Source organism: Hipposideros armiger, unplaced genomic scaffold, assembly GCF_001890085.2.
Source record: "Hipposideros armiger isolate ML-2016 unplaced genomic scaffold, ASM189008v1 scaffold_96, whole genome shotgun sequence".
Lineage (NCBI taxonomy): Eukaryota > Metazoa > Chordata > Mammalia > Chiroptera > Hipposideridae > Hipposideros > Hipposideros armiger.
This window is the reverse complement of record NW_017731446.1, coordinates 3,044,904-3,054,870: the sequence shown is the minus strand read 5'-3', so window position 1 is coordinate 3,054,870 and position 9,967 is coordinate 3,044,904. Positions and strand designations below refer to the sequence as shown.

At 45.4% G+C, this 9,967-nt stretch overlaps 1 protein-coding gene and 1 long non-coding RNA gene across 8 annotated transcripts in view; one reads left to right on the top strand and one right to left on the bottom strand.

Annotated features, from left to right (window-relative positions):
• Window positions 1-8,531, bottom strand: part of LOC109384541 (uncharacterized) — a 13,208-nt gene extending 4,677 nt beyond the window's left edge. The window contains exons 1-2 of the long non-coding RNA XR_002124419.1: window positions 8,318-8,531; window positions 51-165 (exon numbers count right to left, since the gene is read on the bottom strand). This is a non-coding gene — a long non-coding RNA (uncharacterized LOC109384541). The remainder of the gene's footprint in view (window positions 1-50; window positions 166-8,317) is intronic.
• The window catches only part of ZBTB38 (zinc finger and BTB domain containing 38), a 113,929-nt gene that overhangs the window by 90,128 nt on the left and 13,834 nt on the right, over window positions 1-9,967 (top strand). The window lies entirely within an intron of this gene.

Below are 9,967 nucleotides of genomic sequence, written 5' to 3'. Positions count from 1 at the left end.
AAAGTGATTTGTAAATGGCGAAGGGTTAAACAGGAATAAGGTGTTCTTACCTTTGTTCTGTGCATGGGTCAGAGAGTTGGCCTTTGGGAAGAGCCAGGATGGAGAAGGTGGTGTTCTGCCGAGTACGTGGACACGGGCACTGACAGGGCAGGCTGACCGCATTCCCTGTGTGTGGGGCAGGATATGAGGGTGCCGCGATGTGAGCCCCAGAAAAACAAATGGTGTGAGCTCGTTAGAGAGGATCCAGGAATGGAGAAGAAAGGTTAGAAAAGGATAATCTGCTGTGCTTATTAAAGCGACAGACCTAAAAGAACATAACTGGTCAGGGCTTAGATTGGGTCACTTGTAACCAAAGACCAGCCTAGGGACCACAGATCAGCTCTAAGGAGCTTCACAACTTGTTCTTTTACTCTTAGGTTATTCCCAATAATTTTATTCCCCTTAGCTCTGAAGTTTTCTGGACCTCAGTGCAAGAGCTCACTTACCCTGAGGTCTCAGCATCCGGATTCCAAACATATTAATGTATTAACACAGCCAGAGCTGCTCCTCACAGAGTCACTTCCTGTCAGTGTGGATTCAACCTCCTTTTTCTTTACAGATGAAACCAAGGCTTTGTTTTGTGTAGTCTAATAGACTGGAAAATATTTTTCAAGTTGTCATCAGTGTAACAATCTTGATCTCGAAATGTGATCTGAGTGGGTACAAAGAATGGTCACATCCTGCCCCTCTCTAGAGGTGAGCAGAGGAAACAGTCGTGCCTTTTTGTCACAGACAGCACCATCCTAAACTTACCTGAAAGTTTCTCGAGCAGGAATCAGGGTAACGTGTTTAAGGAATCAGTAGATCCATTTTAAGATAGAATCGACATTCTAAACATTAAATTTAACCAGAATAAATAAGTCAAACTTTGAGCTTCAGTTAAAAAAATTCAGCCTTGAAAGTTTGAAAGCCAAAGAGGAAGAGGAAAACAAGGGGAGAAAGGAGCATGCCATGCCAAAAAAGAAAAGTCTGTATATTATAAAGAAAATCCATTATTGAGCACTTAATGATTTGCTGTGTACTTCCTGAGTGCTCCTATACCCTCATTTAATCCTCCCAACACCTTATGAGTTTGTTATGATTCACTCCCTTTTATAGATGAGGAGACTGAGGCTTAGGGAGGTCAAGTACTTTCTAAGGTCATGTTGGTAAGTGGGTCCCAGCACCTGCCATTTGAGGAGCATAGTGTAGTAACGTGTGTGGAAGCCTAGAAACATGTTTTGGTCACACACCATGAGATCTTAGGCAAGTCATTTGACTTCTCCATGCTTTCATTTTCTCATACCTGAAATGAAAGGTTTGGAGTAAATAATCTATAAAGTTCCTTTTGCCTATAAAATTCTTTTTACCAGGGAATAGCGGAAGGAACTTGAGATTTTTAGCCCAGAAAAGAGACACACAGAGTAAACTTTCAAAGAGTGGTCATGTGGCAGAGGTTACTGTTGAGGGCCCCTCAATTGCTCCTAAGGAGGACTGCTCCTCTAAAGAGGAAATTCTCGCACTGGGTGGAGCGGTCCCCACCCCTGATCTGAAGAATCTCTAGAATCCATTTGTGGCAAATTGCGAATGAATTAGAGCGCATGCTCCACTAAGAAGCATGCTCTCTTTGCGTTTTATTATCTAAAGCACCTACTGTCTGTTTATTTTGAAGCAATGCTTACTCATCTGCCCATTTTGAGAAAGATTTTGGGGACTGGATTACTGGCTACTTGGAACACAAGAGCATTACTTTGTGTGGACTCAGCACCATCTTGTGGACACGGCACTGTGGCCTGAGAATGAGCTGTAGTCATCCAGTGTAAAGGAGCCTCAAAACACAACCTGAAAAAGCTGCTGCCGGGGAAAGGCTCTGTCTAAGGGATCCTGTTTTTAAGAGGTGCTGCCCCCGGGGAATTTACTTTGGAACTCTAACCTTATCATTAAGCCCATGACACCTGGAAGAGCAGAGTGGGCAGGCTCAGTGACCCAGTAAGCGAGACCTTCCCAGAAGCTGTGGTACAACCCCTGGGGTTCTGTTTCCTAGGGAGGGTATCAGTACAGAGGCCTCCCTGCGGGGGAGCCCCAAGCCCCTTCCTTCCTGGCCTCCCTCCCCCTGTATCCTGTCTCCAGCCCCACCTCGTCTGGTCCAGGACACCTCTGGCCCTGCCTCCTCTCTTGCCTGCTGGTATGGATTTCACTCTGCATAACTTCCCTTATTGTGCTCAGAGGCCCCCTTCCCAGCCAGCGGGGCATGGAACAGAGCACTTGGGTTGTAAAATGCTTTGCCCGGCTGTCTCCTAACACTGGTGAAGCTGGCCACCTCTATGTTTGTGTTGCTTCTGTGTATAATAATCAAATCTGGGGCAGAGATGACAGTCTGAGGACAACCTTGCTTAGTGCCTTCACCCAGACTGGAAGGAGCAACCTGTGGACCTAGAGAAACGACTCAGTGGGTAGAAGCTCCCTGGCTACTCAGAACTCTTCTCTGCTTATTCTGCACAGCAGGGCTGCGGGGTCAGTGTCTTTAACAGGCATGCAAGGCTCCCCAAAACAACAGCGTCACTGGTTTTGTATCTGTCATTGCCTTTATTTATCATAGTAGTACATGGTGATGCATGTACGTATTCTTTAAAAGTAAATGTTTTTTCAGTTACATTATCATACCTATATGAACCCACAGTCCCTTATTTCGCTGTTTATTTTCGCACTTCCCTTCCACGAGCATGTTTTAGCTAACTTCTCTTCTTCTGGGGGCAGCTGGCTTGAGCCCCATAGCTCCTGACCATCCAGCCTGCAGAGCTCATCCTGCCAGGGTTCACTGGAATTCCTTGAAGCCTGAGACCCTCCAGGCCACTCATCTCTCCACTTCAGCTTCAGGGAAATCCCAACCTACAACGTGACCCCTGCTTCCAACACCCTTTCAACCAACAAGCTTTCAGTTGGTTACTAGTATACTAAGGAGATGGGCTAAAGAAAAGAGTTGCAGGTATGGTTTTATTGTCTGGCATTTTCATGGAAAATCATCAGGGTGAAAAAGAGCAGTAGAATGAGATATTACATTTTATCTGTAGTGTTGTCTCATCTAATCCTATTAAGAACTAAGTTTCACTATTATAACCAATTTACTAGATTAGAAAAAAAAATAGGTCTTACGATGTTCATTAACTTGTCCAAGTTTGTACAGTTACTTAAGGGAAAAACTGGAATTTGAACGCAGGAGTGTGTAAGCCGAGGCCTGCTCTACCCTCTGAGGATAAAGATAACTATAAATATAACTATAGGAAGAATGGAATAGGAAAAGGAAAACTTGTAATTATTGACTACTTTGACAGTTGTCAAAAATTTGAATCAAGGACTTCAATGGAAATGTGAACCAAAATCCAAAATAAGCATGTGAATGTGCTAAACCCCAAACTGAACCCAAATTAAAAAAAATTTTTTTTACTAAACAAACCACAACCTAAAGGATCTATTAAACTGAGCCCAAATAAATATATAAATAAAATAAAACAAAACATTGAAGTATTCACTAAAAAAAAAAAATCATAACCAAATTGACATGTTAATAGGCTCCTATTGTAGTTTAAATTAAGAGGAGGTCCCAAGACTTTGCCCTCCAAAAATCCCCTTGGTGTGAGGGGAGAGGAACAAATGCCATCTGCCAGTGATCTGTACACAGGAGAGGGCATGAAACAGAACACAGAGGAGTCTGTTTTAGGAAGATAAGGATGTGCTGTAGAAAACAGGCACGTAACCCAATAAATGGATAGTACCTTCACTTTGTTTTATCTAGTCAGATTGAAGTGACCTTCTGGCTTAAGTGGACCAGTACACACGATGGAAATTTATAAATGATTTAAAGTATTTGTCTTAAACCAATTATTTTGGTATTTTTTGTATCAGTCTTTTAATTAGAATTTCTAATAAGTAGCCAACTTGAATGATTTTTATTTAAATTCTTTTTTTTTTAAGATTTTATTGGGGAATTGGGGGAGGGAACAGTGTTGGGGAATTGGAGAATGGGAACAGACAAGTTGCTGTCCTTTTTTGTTCTTCAGTCTAGTTGTGGAGGACGTGGCTTCACTGGCCCATGTTGGTGTTATCATTGCGCTCTTCCCTGGTGAGGCAGATTGGTCACCGGCCTCTGGATGGCCGCTAATGGCAGCTCACACCAGCTCACGCCAGCTGCCAGCCACTCACGGTAGCTGCAGCCCACTGCAGCCTCACTGTAGCCTACACCGTTGACAGCGACTCACAGCAGCTCAGCTCCAGGTCGAGCTGTTGTTCACCATCTTAGCTGTAGAGGGCGCAGCATCACTGGCTCACATGTGGGATCTGAACCAGGGCCCTGCTGCTCAGAGCTGGCATCCCAAGCCAACTCCTAACCAACGCGCCACTCGGCCGGCCCCCTTTAAATACTTAATGCCTTTGCCCCCATGTTTAGAAGAAGGGGTAACAGAGCAGCTAAAGAAAGAAAAGAAAATCATTTAGATGATACTTGTAACTAAATGCCCAGATATGAGCTAAGGCTCAGATGACACTGCCCTCTGCATCAGGGAAGAATAGTGAGCCCCTGTGGGGTCTGAAGCTGTGAGGGGAGATGGGGATACCCTGGGCACATAGTGAAATCAAGCATTTGTCCCTGCCCTGGAGGAATTTAATATTCCCTAGATTTTGGGCCTGGAGACAAGGCTTAGTAATACTTGGCCCTACTGCCATTTGCAACCAATAATAACTGGTAATAGTAATACCAATAATAGCTAATATTTATTAAGCTTGATTTTGTGTCCGACACTGCGCCAAACACTTTATAGGTATCATTTAATCCTCATGTTAACACTGGTAGGTTCTATTATTAGCTATATTTTGCCGATGAAGAAGCTGAGGTGCAAAGAGCTTAAGAAACTTGCCCAAGGTCACAGCCAGAGGTGACAGAGACTGGTCCACCTGACACCAAACTTAAGGCTCTTAGCCATTTTGCCAGACTGAACATGGTTTGCTTTGTCCTAAATTATCTTTAGATAGAGCCCTGTTTCATGAACCAACTAACACAATGCTTTGAGGCCTCTCTGCTTTCCTGGTTTAGTAGCTGTAATCTGCCCACTGTGCCCTTTCTATGCCGCCTCCTTGTCGTAGCCGCTGTGTTATTAACTCAATAATTGATGGGCAGGAGGCACTCAATAAATATTATCTTGAGATGGAAGTGGATCAAAATCAAAATGATAATATTTATGAGTGCCGTATATTACTTTGAAGTTTTTTTTTTTAAGAAAATGAATTGTAAATGGAATGTTATGGAAAATTCCAAATTTCCCGTTAAGCGTTAACCCCAGAGCCATCTGGTGGCCCATATGGCGACTTTGCGCACATTAAAGAAATGGCCCCCTTCTGGCAGGGGGATGCGCCCTCGCCAGGGGACCCTACCTGGCCATGCAGAGCATGGGCTGCCTTAGCTGCCCCTCCCCCCACAGCATACCACAGAGCTTAACCTGTCCCCCTGTACATGGCCGCTCTGCTCCAGTCCAGGCTGCAGTTTGCTAAACGTGCACACACTGGGGAATAGGCTAGGGCCATGAGCTGATGCGCTTTTGATATTAAAAAAGACGTGGAAAAGCTTGAGCTCTTTATTTCTTGGTGTGCCTGAACTTGAAATGGAGAGTGTGGTTTCTGAGTCAGACTGCTTAGGTTTGAATCCCTATTCTGCCGCTCACTAGCTCAGTGACCTTGGTCAAGTTACACAGCCTCGCCGAGCCTGTGTTCTCATTTGCAAAATGCAGTTGCTGTGAAGCTCCAATGGGATGGAGTGTGTGGAACGGCACCAGGCACGTGTATGTGCTTGTTAGGTGTTAGCGGCACAGCCCGTGGCTGGAATATTTAGGTGAACTTCCTCCTGCCAAACAAATAAGTCACATTGGGGACATTGACGCATGTGTGGAGAGATGTCAATGTCACTCTAACACAGCCCTCAGGAAGGCTGCCCACAGGGGCTCCAACACAAGCCAAGAGACGTAATGACCTGTTTCTTCATAGTGTAGTTAGAAGTCACGAGCCAGTTCATCTGCACAACATAACTCAGTAACTTTTAGCAGGATGCCAAAGCATTCCTGCCCAGACCCTATGTCCCAACACTCGGATTCAGTGTCCATGGTGTTGCCTAGTTCATGCTTTTTTTGAGATTTTACAGGTGAATCTGATGTGCGGCTGTGCTGAGAACTACCATTATTTAGCACACATTATAATGCCTTTTTCATCTGACAGTTGGTTACCTGATGGGGGAAGAGGGTTTGTGTCTGCTTTTGGAGTGGGTCATGTATCGGTGCACTGGGAAGCACACGCATCCAAGGTCTGACCCAGAGCAGGCCGCAGGCCACAGGCCCACGGGTACTTGGCTCAGCCCAGCTCCTTCTCCCAGTGAGCTTCTCAGGACAGGGGGCTCAGTGAGGGAGACATGAGAAAGAACGGAAAAGTGGGCACAGGAGGGGAGACCTGTGGGAGTGCTTGAAGGGAGGACGTCATGTGGAAACAAAGTCCTTTACAACACCCAGCACCAAGGCCTTGCACTATACCCACATGTTCCCGACTTTAAATTTTTAGTATTAAAACAAAACAAAAAAAGTTGATTTTTTTTTTTTTTAAAGTTTGTTGCCAATTCAGTCCAAGCACTCAGGAGACAAAGGCCAAAATTCCTGGAATTTAAAGGTTAAAGAAAAAAAAAATCCAACCGAGTAAATTTTAAAGATCTAATTGGCTTTATTCAGCAATCCATGAATTGGGCAGCATCCGATCTAACAGAAAGGAGCTCCAACGTGCTATACAAGGCAAGAGATTTGATAGGCACAAGGCTGCAAAACAAGGAAATTAGACTAGGCAAAAATGTGGATCGGTTATTGCAAGGTTACTTTCCTTATAGGTGATGGCAGGGGTTCATCAGGAAAACCACCTCTAACTAATGCTGATCATTTGATTTCTGATGGTCTAATGGTCTAAGAGTTCATTTCTGGTAGAGCCAAAACTAAATTAAGTTTCAGTTTGGTGATGTGGGGCTTAGCATAAGCAACTCCATTTTGGACCTGTTCTCTTTATCAGAACAAAGCATGTCATAGAGCTTGAAAGGATTGCTTTTTTCCTTCCTTGGAGCCAAAGCAGTAAGAGTAAGCAATTTTTCAGTGTTTCAAAGCCGTGTTTCAGTGTTTTAACTTGTTTGAACAGTAACAACTTTGTGGGTAGTGGATGGCCCTGACTTGTCATAGCCAGCTCAGCTTTAAGCCAGCGGTAGTGCTTTGTCTTTTGGTAGTGCTTTGTCTTTTGTGCGGTTTGTTTTGTTTTTCCCCTTTCACCACGTCAGAACTTTTTTTATGTTCATCAAATGTATCCCTTTTAGCATAAATGACAAATAGCATGGCAGTTCATACTGACTTAACACTGGATCCAGGAAGCTTGGTGAGGTGGGCTCTAGAAAGCTTGGTGTGTGGGTGCTTTTTACTTTTGTATATATCTAATAAAGCCTTAATAGCACCCGATTTGTGCCAAGTGCGGTGCCTGGGAGCTGGGGAGGCTGTGGTAGTAAACAGTCTCAGCCCCCACAGAATTTATACTCTTGTGGTAAAGAGTATAAATTTATCAAACAGAGGACCTCGTAAGCCCTGATAAAGGTACTAGAATTTGGATCTAGGGTTTTAAAGAGCCTCCCTGACCATGTCACAGCTTCGTGTTGTCAGGGAGACCCTTCCCCCGTCATGGAGAAGGGTTGGCCCCACCCCGGATAGTCTCTTCCCCAGTGCTCCCCTGATGCGTCAGACCCACGGGTCTCGTGCTGTGCCCTGACTGACTGGTGCCCCGCATTAGCCTCTGATCCCTGCGGCTGCACCCTCCCCAGGCCTGAATGAGAGCATAAATCTACAGGTTCACAGCGGGGGAGAGGAAGCAGGTGAAAACTCCTTTTCCTGATGCATTCACTTCAGATTAACAACCCCCCCCTCCCCCGGCTGTGCAAATCCTTGTCCTTTGTCTCTTGAATTCTTTGAGTGAATTGGCAAGAAACTCTTCAATATCAGTTTTTTTAATGCTAAAATTTTTAAATTGGCAACACGTGGGAATAGTGTTAAGGCCTTGGTGTTGGGTGTTAAGCAAGTTTTGGGCTGTGGGGCGATGCTGTGATTGACTGCGTGTTCAGGTGGCACCTTAAAAATGCCTGTTGTACCGGCCAGCCATGCAGGGTCCCAGGCCCAAGCAAGGCTCATCATTTAGCAATGCTCAGGTTGCTCTGCTGACCACTGCCCATGGTCAGGGGTCTGCTTACCTTAACTCCGATCCCTGGCTACCCTTCTTGGGGACCTCTCTGGCATATTCTGCTTCATGACAGGTAGGTAGCATTTCTCAGGGACTTCCTGGCATGTGACCCAGGCCAGATCTTGAATCTCAGCCTGTGTCTGTGCCTGCTGTAACCTTCTGCAGTGGTGATCCTGTACGATGAGCGTGCCGTTTGGACTCAGCGCAGGGCCTGTTTGTGTCGGATAGAGCAAGTCAGCTGCTCTGATGTCATTTCTGCTGTGTGTGCATGTACACGTGAGGCAGCAGGGTGCAGGGGACTGAGTGCTGCGCCACCATCTGGGCTCTGCCATGAGCACGGCGGTTCTCTGGGCTCATTCCACGCCTGCAAGTGTGGTCATAGACTCTGTGAGCACATAGTAGTACCTCTACTTGACGTGCCTGCAGGATTGTGAAGGAGAGTAAATGAATTAATATGTGCAGTGCTACATGACCTGAGAGGGGTCAGATAAAGCAATTTTATTCAGATTAATTGGGGAAATTCAGACATGAAAAATTGTAATAGGCAATATTTATGATGCCTGTCCATATGTAATGCTGACTTACAAACACATATCTTTTTTTTTTTACCATGCAGATTTTTCATTTTGTAAATGGTGTTTATTGAGGGCCTACTATGTGTCAGACCTGTTCTATTGGGTCGTCGGGAAAGTCATGACGCGTTTTTGCATTGAAAAACATAGAAAAATACGTCATGACTTTCCCGACGACCCAGTAGATGCTTCAGATATGTTAGTGATGAAAATCAAAGATTGCTGCCCTGTAGGGCTTACACTCTTGCAGGCAGATGGACAATAAATAGTAAATTGTGAGCTGTGTTGGAATGTTATGAGTTCTGTGGAAAAGGAAAAACGCAAAGCAGGGCAAGGGGGATCAGGAGTGCAAAGGAGGGGGCAGGTCCCTTTTTTAATCAGGGTGGGCCTCGTTTGTGTTTTATGGGCATAGCCACTTCACTTAGTCGTTTAGCAGTATTTCTGGAGTGCCTGCCATGTACTGTGGCCTAGAAGTGTAGCAGTGAACACGATGGATAATGTCCTATCCGTACCCGTGGAGTTTGCTTTCGGGAAGGCAGAGTGGACAGTGAACAAGCAGGCAAAACACATGATAACTGCACGCTGAGGTCAGCAGTACAGAGGAAATAAATTAGACGACGTGAGGGCAAGGAAAGGTGGGAGCACACAGAGGGATGGGATGACATTTGAGCTGGGCCTGCGCATGAGAGTGAGTCAGCCATGGGCAGTGCTGAGACCAGTGTGTTTAAAGGCCCCAGGGCTGGAAAAGACTGGGCAAGTAGAGTAAGCACAGGGAGGCCTGTATGGTGAGCACAGAGAGGAGGAGAAAGGAGCATGTGAGTCTGGAGAGAGTGTGCAGGACCTGTGGACCATACAGGCCTTGCAGGCCACATTGAAGGGCTTGAATTTCACCCTAACATCAGGGGAAAGCCACCGAAGAGCTTGACTTGACTCCTCTGTGTTTTTAAAAGGTTGCCCTGCATACTGCTTGAAGAGTGGACTACATAAGCAGTTCTCTCCATAGCCACCAGTTGAGCAGGACAGTCATTTCTCAAGATGATTCCAACCAGCATTCATTAAATTCCTACTGTGTGCCAAGCAGTGCACTT